Source organism: Aulonocara sp. 'chitande type north' Nkhata Bay, linkage group LG12 (assembly GCF_057382095.1).
Source record: "Aulonocara sp. 'chitande type north' Nkhata Bay isolate Kocher_YH1m ecotype deep benthic linkage group LG12, A_spYH_male_GT1.1, whole genome shotgun sequence".
NCBI classification, from domain to species: Eukaryota; Metazoa; Chordata; class Actinopteri; order Cichliformes; family Cichlidae; genus Aulonocara; species Aulonocara sp. 'chitande type north' Nkhata Bay.
The window spans coordinates 19,249,570-19,272,791 of NC_141355.1; the positions used below are offsets into that span (position 1 = coordinate 19,249,570).

The 23,222-nt window shown below is 40.9% G+C and overlaps 1 long non-coding RNA gene across 1 annotated transcript in view; it reads left to right on the plus strand.

Annotated features, from left to right (window-relative positions):
- Window positions 1-21,457, plus strand: part of LOC147317265 (uncharacterized) — a 34,889-nt gene extending 13,432 nt beyond the window's left edge. Inside the window, exons 2-4 of the long non-coding RNA XR_015131817.1 lie at window positions 209-306; window positions 17,905-18,002; window positions 21,200-21,457. This is a non-coding gene — a long non-coding RNA (uncharacterized LOC147317265). The remainder of the gene's footprint in view (window positions 1-208; window positions 307-17,904; window positions 18,003-21,199) is intronic.
- Window positions 21,458-23,222: the final 1,765 nt, after the last annotated feature.

The following is a 23,222-nucleotide window of genomic DNA, read 5'->3' on the forward strand; positions in this document are numbered from 1 at the left end:
ATTGCCAATTTGAATTCCTCCAAGCAAACTTAGCTATGCTAGCTATTTCCCTCCTTAACCATATAACTGTGTGTTTGCTGTCATTCTGATGTTTTTTTGGTGAAAACCCGTTAATTGTGATTTGCTCGGGAAGAGCTGTTCAACAAGTAAAGGTTACCGCTTGGTAAACACTCCCTGCTTGTGTTGTGTATGTCTTTCATTGCTGCAGTGCTGGAGAAAGGAAGCTGAGAGAGGAACTGCTTGCAGCAGGAAGTAGAGGTCAACACAAGATTTCGGGGGTTTTGCTCTCTAATGGACCCACACGAGGTGAGCTTTGGTTAATAAACCAAGTATGTGTTTGTGTGTGTGTTGTTGGTCTAAACTGTTCGAAATGAACGTGTATGAACATTTAGTTTTAGTGCATTTTGTGTATCTATCAGAAACATGAGTTTACTGTGACCTCTGGTAGTTCAAGGACAAAACATTTCAGTAAAACACTCTGTACCAATTTCTTGCTTGGCTTTTTATTAATAATTGTTTTATTCTATAAAACATAATTGAATTATCGATTTGCTAGACACATGTTGCGGTCTTATTATGCATTTGAAACTCATTTGGATGTTTTGAATACAAAATAATAAAGAATTTTGTTGGAACATCCAAATTTCTTTGTTGCCAGTTGTTTTGACTGATTTTTTTTTTCCTCTATGCCTATCTCCACCGATGTGTGTGTGTGTGTGTGTGTGTGTGTGTGTGTGTGTGTGTGTGTGTGTGTGTGTGTGTGTGTGTGTGTTTGCCTGCAGCAAAGTTAGCCCGTGTGTGTTGGATAAAGGCATAGATGTTAGCAGTGGTCCAGAGGACACAGTAAACAGAATAACAGCGGTTTGAAGGGAGCTCAGGCAACGTGATCGTGGGCAATATCAAATCCCATGACCCATTCTTTGCCCTGTGGTCGATACCAAAGACAACAAGCACGGGGGAAACAGAGGTTACTGCTCACTATTCATCATCACAACAATGCACACACAAACAGTAACTACAACCAGGAAGTGATTGCAAAAGAAACATCTCCTCTAGCTACCAGAACCCGCACATTAACACTAATTACGTGCAAGGCATCTTGCTGTTCACATGCAACATTTTTATGCAATCGTAGGCAGACAGATATTTTAATGATTAGTTTAATGAATGGTTCTCATAAGAATGAAATTCTTTCTAAATTAGCTGACAGCAAGAGCAAATATTCCTCATAATATTCCATATATATATCATATATTCTTAGTTTGATTCTTGCTGATGCTGAAAAAAAGAAAAAAAAGAAAGAAGAAGCGCCGGTATGGTGGCATATTAGCACCCTTAGGTCACAGTGCCCTGTGGCATTACTGTTCTTAATTACTCCCAGTACTCGTACGCATTCGGTGGACTTCTCAGAAGAGCCAATTAGAAGGTCAGGGCAAGTCACTTGGTAGGAGCAGTCACTGCAAAAGTCTGTAGAAGTCTTAAATTTCACCCTCATTCTCTTTCCCTCTCTCACACAACTTAGACAACACAAAAATATTTACACTGTAAATCTTCCTTTAGTCATATCTGTCGACCATTAAAACAAGCACTAATAAAAAATAAAGGATGTCTGCTACACAGTATTGTTTGTTTATATTCCATCACCTCATTTGTTATGCTATAGTCATAATCATCTATCAGTCATGCAGATTTGAAGTACAGCTGCTTACTATTAGGGTGCCAGCGGGAGTAAGTATTTATAATGTGCCGCCTGCATTCAGCGAAACCCTCGAGTCTTTGCAGGCCGGCTTCTGTATCATCAGTGCTATCCCACAGCGATTAATGAAGTCATCTGCATGTGTCTGTATGATTAAGGAGCACTAAAGTGTCATTGTGTGTATGTGTGTGCGAGTGCGTGCGTGCGTGCGCGCATGTTGTCTGGTCTTCGTAGATAAAACAACAGCACAGAACAAAAGATGCCAGCATACGAGAAAGCATCGCATTCGTCCAATCCCAAAGAGCAAAATAACAATTTTGCACAGTATTAACAGCACAGTAAATATGAAGGCTTCATTCTTCATGATCAGGTTATACAAGAAGAGACAATTTAAAAAAAAAAGAAAAGGATGAGTAAAATCAAAGTGGAAATTAAGGGAGAAAAAGTGAATTATTTAAAAAACACACTGTAAAATACTGAAAGTTTTTTTTCTCCCTCTCTCTTTCTCTTCAATGATTTAGTTTCCATCTATAATTTTCCTATTTCCTATTTGTCAAGTAATTCCATATTTCATGCTTGGATGCAATCCTTTCCCCATGCTATATATTGCAGATGCTCATGCCTCTTAGCATAATATGTCTTTTCCATGCTTGTTCAAAAATTCCACAAAACTAGAACATCCTCATCTCTTTTTTTCCCCACTCCCACCCCCAACACCCTTCATTCTAATCACGGATGCACCAGAGGATGAGTTTGGTATTTGTGCACATCTCATCTTATCAATTCATAATTAAAATATATAAAGCTACAGTTCTTTTTCCCCCCTTTTCATATAATATCTAAGTAGCTTTCAGTGGGCTGTGTAATAGCGCTGCTTAGGGAGGCTTTCTTCTGCATCACCATACAGTCAGAACAAAGGATATGCACATCGTAAAAATCATGCAAATACATGCAAATTGCTGGCAGCAAGAGAAAGCGTAGTAGCAGGAGGGGGGGAGTTTGTATAAGCAGAGAGGGATGCCAAGGACTTTGTATACAACACTCACACACACAGTCTTTCTTTAAGTTGTGTCATATAACTGAAGAATACTGCTTTACTGCTTTTGAATCTCATTGTAAATCTCTTCTCAAGACTTTCTCCTTATAAATTCCTCTTTATTTCTGTTTACCCGCAATGCATAAACGATATATGGATTTGTATTATTTGCGGAGAACCGCGTTCCATTTTTATGATGCAACAAAATGTATAGTGCTCATTGAGGACGCTATTGTAAATGCAGTGAATGCAAATGTGATTCACTGGCTGCAAAAAGCATGCGTGTGTCTGTGTGAGCGTGCGTGCTGGGATGATGCAATATTTTGGCTGCACCACCTCAGAAAAATGCAGAGCAGATATTAGTGACACCATGCTAATAACGGTCACACCCCTCCTCCTTGCCATCACAGTGAAAACTTTATCGTACGTGATACAGAAACTGTAGGGATTAGGTGAAGACAGCCAGGTCCTTTTCCCTCTACCTCTAAAAAGCAATATGCTTGCATTATATTTCTTGATATTAGAATTGGCTGTTAATGTGGATGTTCAGAGCCATGACAGGGTTACTGCATCATCACGGTTTCATCAGCATAGAATTCCTTAAAGAATAATTTGTGGTCTACTAAACTCAAAGTCACATTACTTACATCCTAAATTGCATAGCATTTTTTTTTAGATGAAATGTTTTTTGTTTTGTTTTTTCTTGAAATGTATTTATTGGTTTAGATTTCCCTGCTTATATTTCATTTTCATACCTTATTTGAATATAAATCCTGCAGTTACCCAATAAAATCCTTATCAACAACTGAACATTTTGCACAATATATTTATTTATTTGAAATTAATTCCTGTAGCATCTCACCCCGATGACCAAAGCTGATCAAGACAACAGTCAACAGTCAGTAATGCCTTCTGCTCGCCTGCAAACAATCATATTTAAATAACACCGCCCTCTTTCAGACACACACGTGCACACATACACACACGGACCAACCCGCAGACACAATATGGCAGGGGAGGAAAAAAGGGGGGGAGGGCACACACAAAAACACACTCACAATTGTGCATAATGATGTTAACATTCCTGCATGTCTAATGCAGGGGATATTGAGACAGACACTAGCTGGTCTGCAGTCTCGCTGCACATTGTGTGTGTTCACGGGTATAAACGGTAGCAGGGCATAATGATGTATTAACTGTGGCTTGCTCTCGCTCTCAGTGTTTGGGCTCCTTGCTGAGGTTACTACAAGACTATGTTAATCTTATGCAAGATCACGCTGCGCTTTATTTTCTAGTCTGCTGCGTTAAATTTTAGGTGCGCTGCTAAAGAAACATCCGTGTTTGCTTTGGTTTTTGCACAGAATTGCAACCAATAGACCGTTTATTGCTTTTTGCTTTCTTAAACGCTTATTCATTTTGGAGTGATTAACCAGATTTGCAAAGCTATTTAAATATTGCATGTAAACGAAAGAATAGCAGTGGGTGTAGCATTCCAAGGTTTTAGCAGATAACAGCTAAATTAAAAAAAAAAAAAAAAAGCCAAGTTGAAACAAATTAAAACATCATCATCCTTCATCATATTTATTCACAAAGAATATCTTAGAGGGTGTGGCCAATTTGAAATGCAAGCAACATCAAGTGTGGCACATATTTTTCAAGTTCCTTCCAAATAAAATCTGCACGAATATGGATATGAAAATGGAGCGGCTAGATCATAAAAGATGGAAACAAAGAAGGACAGACAGCATATACTGGCAAGGACAGGCAAAAGATGAAGCTCATTTTTCCATGGGCACCCAGTGGCGTCTGCATTGCAGATCGCTAAAATCCCCCTCGAATGCATCCCTGGGCTTAAGGAGGGTGGAGTGGGGAAGGGTGAACAAGGGCTGGGTTTATGCTATCCCTGCTTTGGTACACTTTGTTTTTTTGTTTTTTTTTTCCTTCCCCCACCAAAATATATTTTTTTCTGTCTGCATCAAATGTCAAGTTAATTTCCTGGGCGCTATGAGGGATGTGTCCTCCCCTTCGGTATGTGTGGCAGGGTGGTGGATTGTGTCAGGGTGCTTTGCGTGCCGGTGTGTTTATGTGTGCGTGTCTCTGTGTGTGTGTGCGTGTTTGTGTCTATATGGGTGAATGGGGAAAGGAAAAGGGGCATGGCAAGGCAAAGAGAGAGATGAGAGGTGGTGGTGGGGGGTTCAGTACAGTATGTATAAATTGGTTCTCTCTGAAGAGCTAGAGAGGTGTGTTGAAAGTGTGCATGCTTGTGTGTGTATGCAAGTGTGCCTGGTTGTATAAGAATATGATCCAATTATTAATAGATACTTTTGGCAATGTACCCCTGGCCATGTACCTGTCATTTTCCTTTTTCTTTTTTTTTGTGAATTCATATGTTCCGGTCTTTTGAAATTTCATCTGAATTGAATACTAATGCAAAAAGGAGAGGAGAAAAAAACACAAGGTATACAATAACAGGCATAACAGCATAACTCAATGAAATCTAGAAAAAAAGCAGAAAATCTTACCTTGCATAAATTTCCTAACAATATAGTTTCGATTGGGGTTGTCTTAGAGGATTGTTTGTGGTTTAAACAATACTGCTAAAAGCTCATTATCAAAGGATATGTAGCTCTGTTAAACACAGTGACGTATCAGCCCTCTGTTAACCTTCCTGCTGGACTCTTGGCATCCTTTAAGTCTTTCTGAGACACATTTAATTTGACTTTTTGTATCGATTTGTGCTTTTCATTATTATCATGAAGTAATTGTGATGCCCTCGTGTCCGCTACCTTTAAAAGCAACTAGGCCTTCATTTATTGCTGCTGGGTTTTTTTGTCTAAACACAAATGTACTGTGCTTACCTGTCTCTGTGTTGTTAAAATGGAGTGTGATTGAGAGTTTGTGCTCAAATACACAAGCTGTGCTGTGTTCTCAAGGCGCTTTTTTAGTGTCTTTATTATGTTTATGCATGCAAAGTGTAAACGTGCACCTGTGTATGTTTTTTTGTTTTTTTGCATACAGCTATTAGGTGAATAAAAGCAAAGTGGATATTTTGTATTGCAAAGTGTAAAAAGGCTTATTGCAGAGAAAGGGATTTGCATTTGTCAGTCGGGCTTGCACTGATGTATGCTCCTGCCCCACAAATGTCACATCCCATAACCCAGAAAAATTACACTAGTCCCACCTAATTACGCATATTCATGATGCTGTTTTGCATAGTGCTGGTAGCATACTTCTGTTACAAGCCACAGAGCTGAGGGGATGTGGCTGAGTGAAAAGGCTTTCAATCCACTGATTCAGCGTGTCTTCGCCACAAGCATCAGCTTGATAACAGTACCTCCATGCCATTTTTTTTATTATCTCAGACCATTATGGAAAGAGAGCTTTCTCTTATTTCTTGCAGTCAGTCATGCTGCCACTGCCTGCAGCATGTTCAACCCCGGTGGGAATTTTTAATAAAGAAATTAGCTTTGTCCTAGTTTATGAAGGTCATTTTGAAAATAGACCAGATTCAACAAATGATTTTTTGAAATACTTTATCATTTATAACCCATCTCGTCTCTGTTTTGCTTTCTCTGCTTCTTTATCCGTCTTATTCTCCTCCTGTAGTAAATGCGGTTCTGTTGGTCATTGGTAATGAATATGTAAATCAAAAGGAGACTAAGGCTAGCAACTGGGAGCAGCTGAAGTTATGACTGAAAAGATGGGAAAGTGGATGAGTCGTAGTGGCGGGCTCAGTGGTGTATTCTAGCACTTGCAGAACAGAAGTAATCAGACTTGGCCCAGCTATAATGAAGGAGAGAGTCTAGGCTGTGCCACCGCTTGGGTAAACAGCGATTGTTTCAGTCCAGGATTCCAAACATGGGCAACAGTGGTACTATTGTCCAGTCGGCTCTAATTAAGAAGTGAACCAAAGATGGGGGAGAGGGAAATGGGAATGAGAGGTGGGTAAAAAAGGGGCAAGAGGGGGAAAAGGGGTGGTGGGGGTGTTGAGAAGAGAGCAGGAGCAGGTGGGAACCTGGCAGTAACAGAAGCTGGGACGGGCGGGGGAAGTGAAGAAAAAGAGAGGTATGGAGGAAGGTAGTGAGAGGTCCTTCTCTGATCCTCGTTTTTTTTTTCACACTATCATTGTGTCTTTTTTCTCACCATCTCCCTCTTGTTTCCATATCCTCCTCTCTTCCAACACACCTCTCTACCCCGTCTTTCCCTCTCAGCCTTTCATCGATACTTCCATCCTTCATCATTCTAAAAGTCATCTACTCTATTCCTTCCACCTGCCCTTTGTTCCCCTTTTTTTTTTTTTTTTTTTTGCATTTGGGATGGTGAGGGATGTTTTGCCTGTCATACCACCTTTGTATCACCTTTCCCATCCAGTGCCGGAGAGAGAGAGAGAGAGGGGGGGGGGGCAGAGAGAAGAGGAGGGAGAAAAAGAAAAAGAGGAGCGGGAGTGGGGGGAGGTGGATGAGAGGAGCAGGAGAGAGTAAAAGAGGCAGGACCGAGACAAAAAGAAAAGATCACACTGCTTCCTGGCTTAATGAACATGGGCAAAGGATGATCACAATAGAATACATTATGCTCTTGTTAGCAGAGGCAATCAATTAGCAGAGAGCACACACCACTGGCACACCATCTTTCCTGCCTGGGCACTGGCTCATTCAAAGCCCAAACGAGTGACTGAAGGGACCCCCTCGAATCTCTGTTTTTCCCACCCTCAATGCCCAGTGGCCACAAAAGATCTTCTTTGATACATCAATGTGAAAGGGGACAGTTTTGAATTTGCATGTCCCCCACATTCACGCCACATGGGTTGAATTATTACTCAGGTTTTACTGCAGTCAAAGGTCACATGTGTGTGTGACTGAATAAACAGAAACAAAAGCATTCATTAAATTGGAATTAGAAAACAAGTTCCCAAACCCCATTTAGTCCCATTTATCTACACTAATAAAAACAATACGAAGTTTATTAGACATTTGAAAGCTGTCCACTGACGACACACTCTACCCACTAAAGCTTAGCTTGAGAAGATGGGAATCAGACATGACAACGTATCTGTGAGTGACACTGACAATTGCATATGAAATTGTCAGTCAAGTTTCCATCAGCAGTTCACACAGTGGTTGGATGAAATTCCTTCATCCTCTTACCCCCATGTTTTCTTCTTCTTTTTTGTGTCATCTAGAGGAATAGCTCCAGATAATGGCAGCAATCTTTATTGTGAAAAAGGCAAGGAGTAGTTCTGCCTTAACACAGGCACAAATCACAACTGTCTGGCTGAGGATCTGTAGAAGTGTCTATGATGAGTAGAATAGACTGCTTTCACCGAGGAACTTTGCTGTGATTCGAGGTAGAGGCTGGAGATAGAGGAAACAAAAGGAAATGCAGGAACATGAGAGAGAGGAAAAATTGTATTAAGAGTGAGGATTCAGGACTTGTTTTTTTTTTTTCCCCTGAAGAAAGAGCTCACTGAGAGAAAAATGGCCACGGGTTTGGGTTCAGCGAATCAGCTTTTCCTGTTTTTGTCAGGGCATTCACACTTTTCAATATGGCCATCTAGAGATTGCGCCCGTGTGTGTGTGTGTGTATTTCAGTCACCTTTCCCATTATGGCATGGGGCATAATACACTCTAACACTGAATACAATTTCTTAAACAAACGGTGTACAAATGTCCTTCAGAATGAACTTTGATGCTTGACATGATTTTAAATTTTCTCATTTAAAAGGATTAATGTCTCAAAGGTCAAATTAGCGAAAATACAGAACAATCCTTCAGTTTTCTTGGAAAATTAATTTTTCTAGTTTTACCACAAAAAAGCATTTGTTTTCTAATGATGTTGCAATATATTTAATTCACAATGCACAGCAGACAAAGACTATAAACTATGAACGTTATGGGCTTTACTACAAAGCCCATTACTACAAAGCTGTTAAGTAAGTAAAGTCTATACTTATTTCATACTTACATACAATGTTCCCTCTAATTTTTCATGTGTCTCAGCGAACACACAAACTCCCTGAGCGGTCCTTTGGACCACTGTGAGCAACAGCAGACGTGTGCACTGTGGTCACGCCAGCATCGAATCCATCCAAGTTACATGGTTTATTAAAATAATCAAATTACAGCCTTTACATTTATGTTAGACTACTTTTAATTAACTGCTTTAGCCCACTTACAATGAAAATTTAAAAAAAAAATCTTGTTCATGACCTGTGTAGTATGTTAACACTATTGGAAGTAAAAAAAAAAAAAAAAAAAAAAAAATATATATATATATATATATATATATATATATACATATTTATATATATATATATATAAAGCTCTGACTTGTATTATGAGTCTGTGGTCTGGGAGAGAGTTCTGTAGCTGTCTGTCTGCAAAATACAGTATACAATGACCAATGTTGGGAAATGTAATTACATAGTTACTTTTTCAAAAAAGTAACCGAGTTTTGCAAACAACAAAGTTTTTTGCAGCTGTTTACCTAAAAATGCAGCTAAGGCGTTTTTTTAAAAAACATTTCAAAGTATTTACAGAACAATCAGGTGTTCTGCATCAAAGTTGATGCCACACAAATTATTTGTGCCACTCCAAAAAATAATTTCTGTCCACTATGACATAAAGGAGAACAACAGCCTGATACCTGCAGGCCTGACAACAGGAGATGTATCACTGCTGTAACACCTGTAACATTCAGCAGTCGCCTCATTGTTCTGACGCACACAACAAAACTATCGACTACACTACACACGAACTACACAAGATTTGCGCTAAACATCGCAAATCTCTCACATCTCAAAACACCGCTGTCACTCCTAAAACTTCCCTCTTCCTAAACAACTAAATGCCATGTTGCCATATCATTTTTTGATTGGTGACATGCAGTGTTGGGAAGGTTACTTTTAAAATGTATTCCGTTACAGAATACAGAATACATGCCCCAAAATGTATTCTGTAACGTATTCCGTTACGTTACTCAATGAGAGTAACGTATTCTGAATACTTTGGATTACTTAATATATTATCGTGCTTTTTACAACAACGTGAATGTACTATTGCTGTGTGATTTATTACTATTACTGAAGGTCCGCGACTCCGAACTGTAGTAAAGGGACCTCTGACTAATACGGCGGGGTCCCTGTCGGCTCGTAGCCGAAAAATAGCTTTACTTTGTTGTGTGGGTCAACTTTGCTAGCAGAGACAGAGAGAGGCGTTGAAAGACTGCTCCAACGATTTGCAGCAGCAGAATTTCACTTTGAAGGCAGAGTCACCAGCCATGTTGTGTATGCTAAGAAACTCGTGCATGCATGCGTCAGTGAATACCTGTGTGTGTGTGTGAACTGCTATTACTGGCTATTCAGTATGTTTTATTGAGCTTGCTATGAGAGAAATTTGACACCACCCTTAATGGAGCTTAAGTCAACACCACAATTAGTCCAGATCGTATCCTTTCTCAATAGAATATGCAAATAATTATTAATTAATTACGATATCTTTGGTTTTTGTCTGTTTGCTTGTGTGTAACTGGATCAGCTCTTGTGTTTATATTTCTTGTCTTCTGAGTTTTTGGAAACACTGTAGTGTTGTATTTTGACATTTCATACTGTATGTGTGCTATGGAAGATGATTGAATCACCTGGAATATTCAAATGTGTGTAATGTATTCATTGTTTAAAGCTTCAGTGGGTATTTTGTTCCTCCTGCACTTGAAAAGGTGAAATGTTCACCAGTGCTGGTGAGCTGTTCACTTGCAAAGAAAGAGATGGAAAGAGGTTGCCTTTGCTGTCATTTGAAAACACACAAAAGACGAAACATAAAAAAATAACACGGCTTGTATCTTCTTTCCTAAAGCCTCAATTCAAATTACTTTATACATTTTAAGAGCTTCTCTTTACCTTATATATACCTCTGCCTTGGTTTCATTGCCAGCTCTTTTTATCTATTTCTCCTCCTTGATCATATCCTGTACTCTCTCATTGTGGGTTCCTGTGTACAGGTCATCATGCTGCTGACATTTGTGTCCAAGCAGGGCCTAGTGGTATGGCCTTTACCACCCCTTGCTGGGTCTCCCTTCACCATCAGCACCCCCTACTGTGATTCTTAACCCACCAAGTCCTCTTCATCTGCGTGCACATCAATGAGTGTGTGTGTTTTCTTGTGTGTGTTGGTGTGCTTTGGGACCATCCTCTGTGTACAGTGTCTGTGTGTTTAAGCCATGTCCAGATCAGCCACGTTCATGCTTGCCTTTAGCCTGTGAGCACAGTAGGGAACATGGTATGGAGCAAGCTTCTTTCTCTGCTGGATACAGGGTGAGCAAATACAGTTGCTGTGGGCTGGCGGGGGTACTGGAGTATGTTACAGTGGATAGCTCACTATGATGTGATAAGCTCAACTCACAAGGTCTTTTCTGTGACAGTAACTTGAAAATATGTCTAAATATGTCTTTCTTATTAAAGAAATATCTAAAAATTCAATTATCAAAGGGAAAAACTGCTTCTCTTTTTTTTTTTTTTTTTAATATATATACGTAGATTTCTTGGAATTTTTTTATCCCTGACTTTCTGGAATGAAGAATTTTGGAAGAGCTGATGTGTTTTAAAAAAGAAAGTGCAAAGCCTCATTGTTCTGCTTCTCAAACACACACACACACACACACACACACAGGCATACTCACCGTCCCTGCAGTCATGGGAATGGAGAATACCGAGGTTCAAGGTCATTTCAAGTATTCTGCACCCCGGGGCTCTCCATTGTCAGTGCACCACATCCTTTTGCTCACGCATCCACTCGGATTCACATACGAGACATTGTATGCAGGGATTCATTCTACACACAGCTATTCAAAAATGCACAAACATCTGAGGGAGGAAAGTGTCTGTCAGGTGTGAACATGACACTTTGTAAGTCCATTCACATATACAAGCAGCTGCATGTGTGACTCTCTGGTGAAGGCACAATTATCCACGTTTGCTTCTGTAGCAGAAAAGAATAAAATAGTATCGTTAGCTGACAACTGCTGGTTTTTGGCATCATTTAACTGTTGGAATAATCATTGTTTGGGATCATCAGATTATATATTTTTTGGTTTTCTATTAAGTAAAGGAGTCGTACTGCTTGGAAATGATAGAGGCATTTTTTTTTAGAATCAAACTGAAGGTAAGGAAAAGAGAGAGAGAGCAGCAGTGGGTGTGATTAGCTCCTTTGTTGGAGGTCTGTTGAGCTTCATTGGTTCCAGAGAATAGGTTCCTAATGAACCCAGCCAAGCTTGGACCAAACTTTGTGCTGAAGACAAACTAAGTTATGGTGGTCTGGCAGAGCGCTGGGGGTGAGCCGACTGATATACAACGTCTGGACATATGGTCCCCCCCCCCTTAAGTGCCTCTCCCAACCACTTTCCCATGTCCTGGCTTCTGTGCATGACTGTCCTTTTGTGTGTGTACACGCAGAGTTGGACGTAGCGTGAGGAAGAATATTTATAGTGTGCATTTTTGTATTTCATTGGTAACTCATCAGAAAAGGGAAACAGGAGAGAAGAAACAGAGGGATTCAGGGGCACGGGTGTGTGTGTGTGAGACGGGGGTGCTGGAGAGAGAGGCTGGTTGATGCTTACTGAAAGCGACAGAGGAGAGAGGGCTGCAGGCTTTGTCTTTCCAGCTGACCCCAATACAGAATCCTTTCTGACACGTCCTACAAGACATGGAGTAACTGAGTAAATCAGGCCAACCTGGCTTTTGTGTAGCAACAGCTACACCATAACAGATGTGCGTTTATCCATGCATGTGTAGGAACATGTAAGGAGGAGGTGCAGGTGAGCCTCGTGGTGGTTTGAGCCTAATTGTTTGGGTCAGGGTGGGAGTGTGGGGACGGATGTCTTCCGTGTCCCACCAACCAGGCTCTCGGTAACTGAGCCGGCGAGGGGGAGAATGGGCCCACTACAGGGCCACACAGCAGGCTCAAACAACACTTATTCTACTGGCCAAACTGTCAGCCAGAACAACTTCATTGTGCCCAAAATTGGAGTTGAAGGCAAGGCAAAGACGAGATGGGAGGGGGAGGCTTGGGAAGGTGGTGAGAAAGAAGAGGAGGATGCAAAGAGAGAGAAAGCGTGCAAGAGAGAGAGAGAGAGAGAGAGAGAGAAGAGTGAGGGGGTCTGTGGGAAACGGGGGACTGGAAAAGGGGGAGTCCCAGAGAAAGTGCAGTCTTCGGGATGAATAAGGTCAGACGGTGTGAGTTCATTTCAGTAGGAAGAATTCTCATAGATCCTCCATGAGGGGCAGACGGCCAGAAGCAAGGCTTGAATGGAAATTTATTAAAATGTATTCTGGGAGAAGGGGAGGAACTACACTATTTTTGTATTGCAGTGTTTGTTTTGTCACCACATATAATCATGCTGTTCAGCCACAAAAAACACAGTTTTTAGACAACAGCACAACAGCTGATGGAGGTGCACGTTTAACAAATTCTGGTCATTATTATTCTCTTGTAGTCAAATTGTGCACATCCACTTCCCCATTAACTCATATTAGATCACATACTTGAGAAATTTCTCAAGCATATATAATACATAACAGGGCCACACACACACATATATATATATATATATACACACACAGGTAACCCATTAGCATTAGACACTTCCCTACAGACTTTTCCTGTCTTGCACCCGCACGTGCGCGGGATGCAAGGCAGCACAGCAGCAAGCTTTGAACTGTGATTTAAATACAGTACATCAGAAAGCCCCTTTAGACTGACACTAAACCTGTTTAAATCAGTACAACACTAGCTTGCGTCACAATTCTCATCTTTTGTCTCACCTCTCCTCTCCTGCTGGTGATTTCAGGTAACAGCTATAAAAGGGTGAAGAAGTTTACTTAGTCACACTGAGTTTAGGGAGATGAGGAGAGTCTGTGATTCTGTGTGTGGGCAAAGGTGTGTGCGTGTGTGCACAAAATGAAGAAATGTACACACACGCATGCACAGATACACACACACACATACACCCCTGTTTGATCCAGAGCTAGCCCTGCAGCTCCCAGAGACTCAACAAAAGACCTCCTCTATCCATTGTATGAGCTGTGTGTTTCCCAGGAGAGCTCGGGCTCAGTTAGAGAAGGGCCCCAGATCGCTTTCTCCTGACATGGATGTTTATTCGCTCTATGGTCCAGCAGAACACCCTCAAAAGGGCTGGCCTTCGCATTTTGACGTGCATGACACATAGTTTTTGAAAAGAAAAGAGTGGCTAGAGGGTGCGAGAAAGAAAAAGGGAGAGTGAGTGTCTTGACAGATGAGCAGACATATAAGACAGACAGACAGAGAACAGACCTGTCTGTGAAAGTGTTCTCAGTGCACTCGTATGAAAAAGAATATTCAGCGCGTTCGCCGCCATCTTATTTGCTCCTTGTCTTTACACTAGTCAGCTTTCTTGTCAACCTTGTTCATGAATGTAGAGCTACCCGGTGGGTGGGTAGAGATTTCTTCCTGATCTTGACAAGCCCTCCCATCCCTAACTGCATACTAATTTCTTCCGAACTACTGAGCCAATGCAAAACAAATACAGTCTGCCAGGGCTTCTATTCAGCTTGGTCTTAGCAGGTTAGCAGATATTATTCTGTCTATTCTGGGTGTGTGATTAATGAGCTGCAAGTTGTATCTTTAGGACTCTCTCAGTGTGTGTTGAGTATAAAATCCTGAGCTAATGAAGGAAAGTGTACGAATAGCTTGAAAATGAATTCACAATTCCTCAAATATTTAATGCGACCAGTTAACGGTTACTTATTCTCACAATCACAGGTTTTTAGCTGTCAGTGCATTTCACATTATATATTTAATGATCCTTCCTGCTACCATTTCACAGCTGTCTCTATCTCAGAGTTTTGAATGCTATCTGTCAGTGTTCTTCACTTTCCCTGACAGTATCTAAAGGTTTCCTTGAGAGGGAGAGTGCCTGCAGGGTTGACCATACATCTCAGTCGAGAGGCAGGAGTCGACCGCTGAAAACAAACACAGTATGGCGGATACCATCTAATCTACTGAGCGCCATTATCGTTTAAGATATCAGTATACATACCCACATGAACCCACCCTCTAAACCAGACGCACTCTCTCCCTTTGCTCTCTTTGAGGTAAAAAAAAAGAAAAAAGAAGCTTGTGTGTTGAAACTGAGAGTGAATGTAAGCTATTGTTGTGGTGTAACCGGACTCTATAGCAGGTTGTTTGATCCTGTTTTGGGCCTGAAAAGCTTTTTTCTTACTTGAGCTGCCAGATCAGCTGAGAGGGTCAGACAACAGAGTCTATTTGTAAAGTCCTCAGTCTGTCCGCTTCTGGGTTTTGGGGGAGTTTTTTGTCCTTTTTTTCCATCCTCACTTTGTCAGCTCAACTTCCTCATCCAGATTCAAGCTAGAGTCCAAAGTTTTAATTATAATGCAGAGGAGCATGCACTCATTCACATACTCTACTTAGACACAGATGTGTGCTTTTAGGTGCATGGTGCTGCTCTCAAAACTCCATTTATTCCTTTTTCTTTAAACTAGATCTTCCTGTGCCTCTCTCTCTCTACTGTGGAGACACTGGGATTATATTCCTCGCTTTGCACCTCTGGTGTGGCAGTGGCAGAAGGGAGAATGTTACTGGAAAGTGTTTAGATGACAAAAGCTTTCGCAAATTGTTTTGTTAAACCACAATACTTCCCGTGATACATCCAAGCTCTCGTTGTATTCCTGTTTACCCGACATCATTTCATTATTTACATTACATGCCTCTGTATTGTCGACTGTTTTGGGAGCTGACTTGCACTTCTATGCCTTTGTTACTGTTTTGACATTGCACTCTCAATTTATGATCTGTTTAGCGTTCAGCGTGGACAATGTGCATGCAAATATACTCATCCCATTATACTGTCTCTCTTTGTATGTCAGCTTTCTTGCCTAAGAGGTATAGATGTAGAGTTGGTTGGGGGGAAGGGTTTGATAGTGCTGTATGGTTTTTTGTTTTTTTTTTGGAAGGAGATTTGCGCGCACGCACACACACACACACACACGCATCTGTGCCGCCAAACCCGTTTCAGACGTGAGAAACTGTACCTTAATTTGCATAAGAATAATTGACACTTCAAATTAGCCTTCCAATCAAAGAGGATTATTTTTTCAGCATATGTGCAGCTACTGAGCACTGCCATGGTGGAGAATATGAAAGGGAGGGCAAAGAGTGTAGGAACGGGAGGGGGCACGTCATAAAAGATTAACCCTTTCACTTCCTCATCTCAGACAGGAGGAGCTGGCGTGCCATTTTATTGCATATATAACTTGATATGCAGTTTAAAAAGAAGGAGGAAAAAATGATTTCTCCTATAAGTCAGAGGATACTGTAAGACTCTGGTAGGGCAAAATGGTGCATCTGATTGATAGGTGTTTTACGTTTGAAAGCCTTAGGTGCACTGACTGTGTTATGTGCACGATAATACATCTATATTCACCTTGGTGGCACTGGGTACAGGCCAAGAGAGCGAGCGCTATTAGGCAGAGCATATGAGCGTGTGTGTATGTGTGTGTGTGTCATAGTGAATGTGTGCAGATTGAGGGTTTGCCCACATTAAACCATTAAAGCAAGTGCAATGTTGAATTATTGATAATGGCTAATGAAAAGGATCAGTTCAGGATGAACTACAGGCTTAACCACAGCCCTGAGGCTAACACACACACAAAGTACATGCATATACACCCATTCTCCAGGTGCAGCATTGATTTCAGCTTTTCTCCAACTGGAGTCAAATCGGTACCAATGTGTTTTTTTTCCCTGTTTATAGCTTACTCGTCATCATTCCATCATCTTTAAAGGCCCATAATGATCCATTCCAGTGAGGAGCAAAGGAGGCCACAGCAAAAAAAATAACTCCGGCTTTCTTCCAGGCCTCCGTGTTTGACAAGCAGAGAGCCTTTTTTAAGGTTGAGCCAGTTTTCAGGGAGAATAGGGACAGAATTCATTTTGGGGGAAGGGGTAGAGAATGGGGACTGAGGGTTTGGCGCCAGCCCCTCTGAAGCGCTCAGCATCCCCCCGCTTATGGGATGGCGGATGTGTCTGGGTGTATCCATGACAACCTCACTGCATGCAGGGATATACCACGGCAATATAGCCAAGGAAAGTTAAGAGAGTAGATGTGTGTGTGTGTGTGTACGTGTCGGTGCAGATCCATTCAGGTCCACATACTGTATCTCAGAGAAAGTATTCCCTCAGTTAGACCGGGAAGCTGCTGAAGTCTCAGTTTGCTGATAGACATATATCTTTAGCCTTTGACTCAGAAGCTAAACATAAATAGATGTGCTCTTTTGTAAGCCAGTTTTTTACTTTGACACAGTTGTAAGTGGTTCTTCTTGCTAATGGTTCAGCATTTCCTCCTATGTGCTGTGTGTTTTATGCTTTCGCAGATACAGACAGGTGCACCCTCATGTGCACTCAGGTCGCTGCCTAACAAACATTAAAACACAGACTAACACATTCTCAGACACAAAGTCACACAATCACTCTCATGAGTCTTGCATAGCTCAAGCTGTGTTATAATAATCCCATCTGGGATGGCCTGGATTCTCACTCAGAAAGTACCTCATAAAGTAGCACATATATGTGTTTCAGTGTGTGTGTGTGTGTGTGTGTGTGTGTGTGAGAGAGAGAGAGAGAGAGAGAGAGAGAGAGACAGCACAAGGGAGACAGTGCACAAGAGTGAGACAGAGGAAGATGCTTTCTGTGACATGGAATATATACTGCTTTATATTTTAAATTCACCTTTCTGTCCATACTCAAGCACAAATGCACACAAGCACACACTCACAGATGTAGAGTCAAACTCAGATCCTGCGGGAGTGTATTTTTAACCCCAACTGCCTGTGCTTTTGCTGAGGGGTTAAAGGGCCGAATGGAGAATCAAGTAAATAATTCACAATAGCTGAAACTCTTTCGATGTAACCTCAGAATGAACGGGGGAGGGATACCAAAGAGACTTAGTTATGTAGTGGCACAATATAGTCTTGCAAAATCCTGCTTTGACTTAACGGTAAAAAGAAACAAGTAGGTCAATAAGTGGAAAGGCCCCTCACCTTCTGATTAAGTCTAGTTACATGGAACAACTGTGAAATGTCTTCATATATACAGCGCTAAACAATATACATGTCCTGTTATTTCAGGTTTGATGGACCAGAAGTCCATCATGATCCACAAACATCTGGAATAATGACTGGAGTCTCGGACTAAGGACATGGAATACATTCTGCTGATCTCAGAGGTAACCGAACTCGCTCCATTGTTACATGGCCTGCTCTGTGCATCCTTTTTCTCAGAACATTTGATATGGAGGTGTCTGTAAGACACTTTTGAGTGACATTGCCTCTGTCAAATGGCTGATTGAAGGAGACCCAGAGAGAAATGCTGTGCTAATGAAATCATCTGACCCACATCCCTTCGTGCTATCCATTTCTCCAAAGACACAGAAAGGGCATTTATACAGGTAAACCATGACTGGTCCCTGAAGTGAAAGAGGGGGTTTTTCAGAAGGAAGAGGAGCATCCATTATTTACTATACTGAGGTTGCTAGACACTTAAGAGATAATGCAGTGCTTCAAGCATACAAAACATAGAGCCTCCTTGGTGCTGGTGAGGCCATTGTTGTGTGTTTTGAACATGTCTGTTTCCATCCATACTGACAGATGAAAAAGAATGTGTCTCCCAAAGGTTCAGAAGCTTGGACAGAGATAGACAGAGAACGGAGGAGAGGCAGGCAATGGGATGGTGGAGAGATGTGTTTGTGTGTGTGTTACATCTCTGTGGATGTTCGTTTTTGTGTCTGTGCATCTGTATGTCTGTTTATTACCCCCAGTTTGTTTTTCGGTATCTGTTCATGCACTTATATGTTGAAAAACATATCCAGTCATAGACTGCATAATGCAAAATAAACAGTCTTATTTAGTGCATGTGCCTGTCTATACATACATCATGTTCCTGCTGACTTTGTATAAATATTCTCTTCCAGTTCTAATAGACTTCAGTCAGGTCTTATTCTCTATAGATTAGCAGCATCACTTTCTCCCTCCTGGAGACTGGAAGCATCTGACTGTTGTCTACTGGGAGTAGTTAGCAGAAGGAGACTAAGGCATAAAACTCCTCCTACAACTTGGGGCAACACCAGATACTACTTTCTGCCTTTGTCAATTTCCTGGGGGACACTTTGACATGAAATCCTTTTTATTTTTTGTGGAAGAGGAGAGAGCACTCCCCAAAATTCCAGTGTTTTTCTGCATAAATGCGCATTGTGATGGAGAGCACGACAACTATACATGTTTACAGATCCGCTCAGGGAAATTCCAAGTCACCGAACAATATCCGTAAACTAAAATATAGATGTGTGCATGTGTGTGTATTTTATAACATAAATGGTGAAAATAATGACAAGGGGACCTATTATGCTCATATTTCAATGCTTATGCTATTATGCTCATATTTGGAATCTACTAGTGTTTATGGCTAAAACATATTGGTTCAGTCCCTGAATTCAACCTCTGTATAATAAAAAAGAAAAAAAATGTTTTTAACTCCTCTCCCTTTAAGGCCAACCTCCTTTTAAATAAACTGTCTTCTGATTGGCTACTCCTCACAAGCAGAAAGCAGGCCAGGCTGCTGTGCTAACAGCCAAAGATGTTGGACTGAGGTGACCGCATTAAGGATGATATCATTGTCTTTGACATCACATAGATCCAAGACTGCAACAAAACTTGCACTTTCACTGTTTGAGACTTTGGCCATCAACCAGTATCATAAAGCTAAAAATGGGAAGATCATATTTCACAACTCTTGGGTCTGCTTTCTCAAAATGTCTCTCTCTGAATTTTACAGTCAATGAAATGTTACGACAACCAAGAAAACGAAGGCTAAAACTATTAAAAATGCCCTAGTTCGTAAAAGATGCAAAACTCTCTTTGGGACATTTGAAATAATAAAGTTATAAGAACATATTACAATATTTTACCCTTTAAGTATTCATCTTGAAGCACGAGTTTTCACAGTGTGCTTCATCTCAGTCTTTCTGTTTTTTCTTGAAATATTTTACACTTTGGTTGAAAGTTTTTGAAAGAGGCAAATACAGCGGATCATCCTTATAGGCATAAAACTGCAGTGTCAGCAGAGGACATCAGGAGGATGCATAGAAAGGCACATGTAGTTTTGACTGCGATCAGCTGCCACAAACAGACAGGCAGGCAGTGTTTGCCCTTGAGGAGTTGTGAACAGACAGGGTGGTGTGTTTGAGTTGTCTGAATCCACCTCCCTTCATCTTTTGGAGTCAGGCTGAGTTGGACTGCTGATGGCCCAGGGACCCCATGCCAGCCCTGAACTATTTTGTACTGTCAGCCAAACATCAGACAAACTTGTTCAAGGAAACATGTCTGGCCAAAACACTACATCCATAAATTCTTGTTTTCTCTGAAAAAAAACTTTGGGGAGTTACTGATTTATTGCAGATTGTAAAGGTGTAGTGCACTCTTACAGCTATTTCAAGTGGTCAGTTAAATCAGCAAACAGCAGTCACAGGTTCATAAAATGACATGCTTTGTTGTCTTTGTAGTCTGATGCAGCTGACGAGACACTCAGCCACCCTTACTGTCTCAAATGACCCCAGCTGTTCTGTACAGCCTATACATTTGTATTGGGCCCCTTAATACCTTCCATGCTTGTCAACGAGCTCTATGGTTTCGAGGAAATTTAATACCATAATGTCTTTTTGGAGGAAGGGAGTGTCGGGTATGGCAGGAGTAATGGAGGAAAGGCTGGAAATGCAGGTAACCCAGGTTAGGCTGAGGGTACAGGGATCCGGTAAGGCGTTCCCCAGACCTTAGAGTCTTCTAGGCTTCTCTATTAGAGAATAATAAGCAGCTGTAACCCTGAGACACTCCCAGGCCTGTGTCCTCAGCTACAAAAACCTCCACTGGGCTTCTTATCAGGTTCTAAGGATATCATGTAAGACAATACATGTGAGAAGTGCAGGGAGAACAATAGGAGGAAAGTGCAGTGTGATATGAGGGGGACTAATGTCAGCGGATATTGCTGAGGCCTTTGTCGCCTTCAAGTACACTGGGAACTCGCAGCTCACTGAGCTCCTTTCATTCAAGGCTCATGCTCTGGGATGTGACGAAACTCTACAACAAATGCCGTCCCTCACGCTTGATGGCAAACTGTAAACACGGAGGTTATGTGTTTGTTGTGTATGAAGCATAACTCACTCTTTCCCCAATCTTGGTGGAAAAATTGTGTTTACTGAAAGCTAAAGAGTATTTCCTAAACGTTGTGTGCTGTACATTTGTTTCCACGCAGCATCAATATTTTTCTTTAAAACTGTAATTAATAAACTCCTGTGATAAAATCTAACACTGCTGTAATGATAAACTCATATTTCTCTTCTATTTCTTTTTCTTTGTATTTCTCTTTTTTTAGGTAAATAAGTTATCCTGATTAAGAAGAACGGAGCCAAACTTTCAGCAATACAGAGTCTTACAACAGCCTGAAAATAGTACTTACTGTGCCTTTGTTCTGATGGGTATCATATTTTCTTTTCTTTTTTTTAATGGAAAAACACTTCTTAAAATAAGATGAAAATATTCTACACATTAAAACATGTATTTATTTCATGTCAGTGATTGAATTTAACAAGTATATTTTCTGACAGCTAAATAAAGACTTTTTCCCCCATAAGTGATGTTTTAAGTGTGAGTTATTTCTTCCTTTCTGTTCAGTGCTGTGGCACTCCAGGTAAAGAACAATGTGCTTGACATAATTGGGTCCTATGTGGTTATGAAAAGAGCATGCACACTGATAAAAGCTGGCAGTGTGATCAAAGCACTATGTGTCCTGATCAAATCACACACCTGACACAGTTGTAGTTTTCCCAGACAAACTTACGAAATGTAGAGGAAAGAAATTTCAGTCGGCGCCAAGAAGCCTTCCTCTTGAAAATCTCTGTCATTCAACACTGTGAACCATTTTGACACGCTGCTCCTTGTCTGTCAAATCAAGCGTAAGTGCATGTGCAATAATTAAGAATTACAATAATTATTATTTTTGTCTATATCTCCTTTTGGGGGGGGGGGGGGGGGGGGGGATGTACAGTCTGACTTCTGTTTGTGCTGTCAAGGTGTCTATATAATTACATCCACACGCTAAATTACAAAGACAAATTAGGATCACGATATCTTACAAATTGTTCGGTATAGAAACAATTTGGTTTTATCTTTTATTACTCAGTTTTTATGTCCTTCCTGTTGCACAACTACCAGTATACAGCACACCAGGCTGCGAACCAATAACATCATAACACTTCATGAGGTAAGTAGAAAGCTAATGTTTGACACTGGAAAATGCAAACTGGACATGTAAAGGACACACACATACAGACAAACTCATACTGATGTCCTGCGTTTTCCCACAGTATCCAAACACCAGCGTCTGGTGAAGTACTTTTTAAAAATACCACTAAGTGTAAAAACCAACTTTATTTTTCATTTCTGTGCAGCTCTCTAGTCTATTAAGTTGTCATTTTAAGGGCTTTCCTTGCTTTCCAGTTAGCAACATCAATTTAAACTGCTGTAAACTGTAATTGATTAAGTGATGGCTCGAGCTCACTTGTAGCATTTGTGTAAAGAAAATAATATGACATAGAAACCTGCGTATATTCCTCGATTATTCTATTTTAGCGTTGTCTAGATCTTAACTAGTTTAATATTCGGTTTCATTTATAGTTTTAAGGGCCTCTAGTTAAAACACAGCACAAAACACCAAATTAACCACAATTCAATGTCAAAATATTCCAGTAGTCTTTCTTTCTTATAGAAAGAATAAAATTGAGTAAATTTGAGGCTTAAATGTTCTCCGCCTGAATACATGCCTCTATAACCCTCAAAGATATCAACTGTACAACAACTGCCAAACTAGCTTTCAAGTATCAGCAATATAACTGCAATGCACTGCAGTACAAAAGGATGTTACACCAAAAGATAGAAGTCACAAGCGTAATTCCACCTCTTTGGAAATGTTTTTGTTTCAGAAGAAGGAGCATATAAAAACTGTGGTATGTAAACTTTCCCTTGAAAAGCCACTGAATAAAATTCAGCTAACTCACAAGGGACATCACCCAGCAGGGGCCGTAAGTTAAACAACCTCAGAACAACATTAATTTTGTATATTTTTATCAAACAAGCCTAAAGGCCAGTGCAAAACCTTCTTTTTATAAAATAAATGGTAAATGGCCTGTATTTATATAGCGCTTTACTAGTCCCTAAGGACCCCAAAGCGCTTTACATATCCAGTCATCCACCCATTCACGCACACATTCACACACTGGTGATGGCAAGCTACATTGTAGCCACAGCCACCCTGGGGCGCACTGACAGAGGCGAGGCTGCCGGACACTGGCGCCACCGGGCCCTCTGACCACCACCAGTAGGCAACGGGTGAAGTGTCT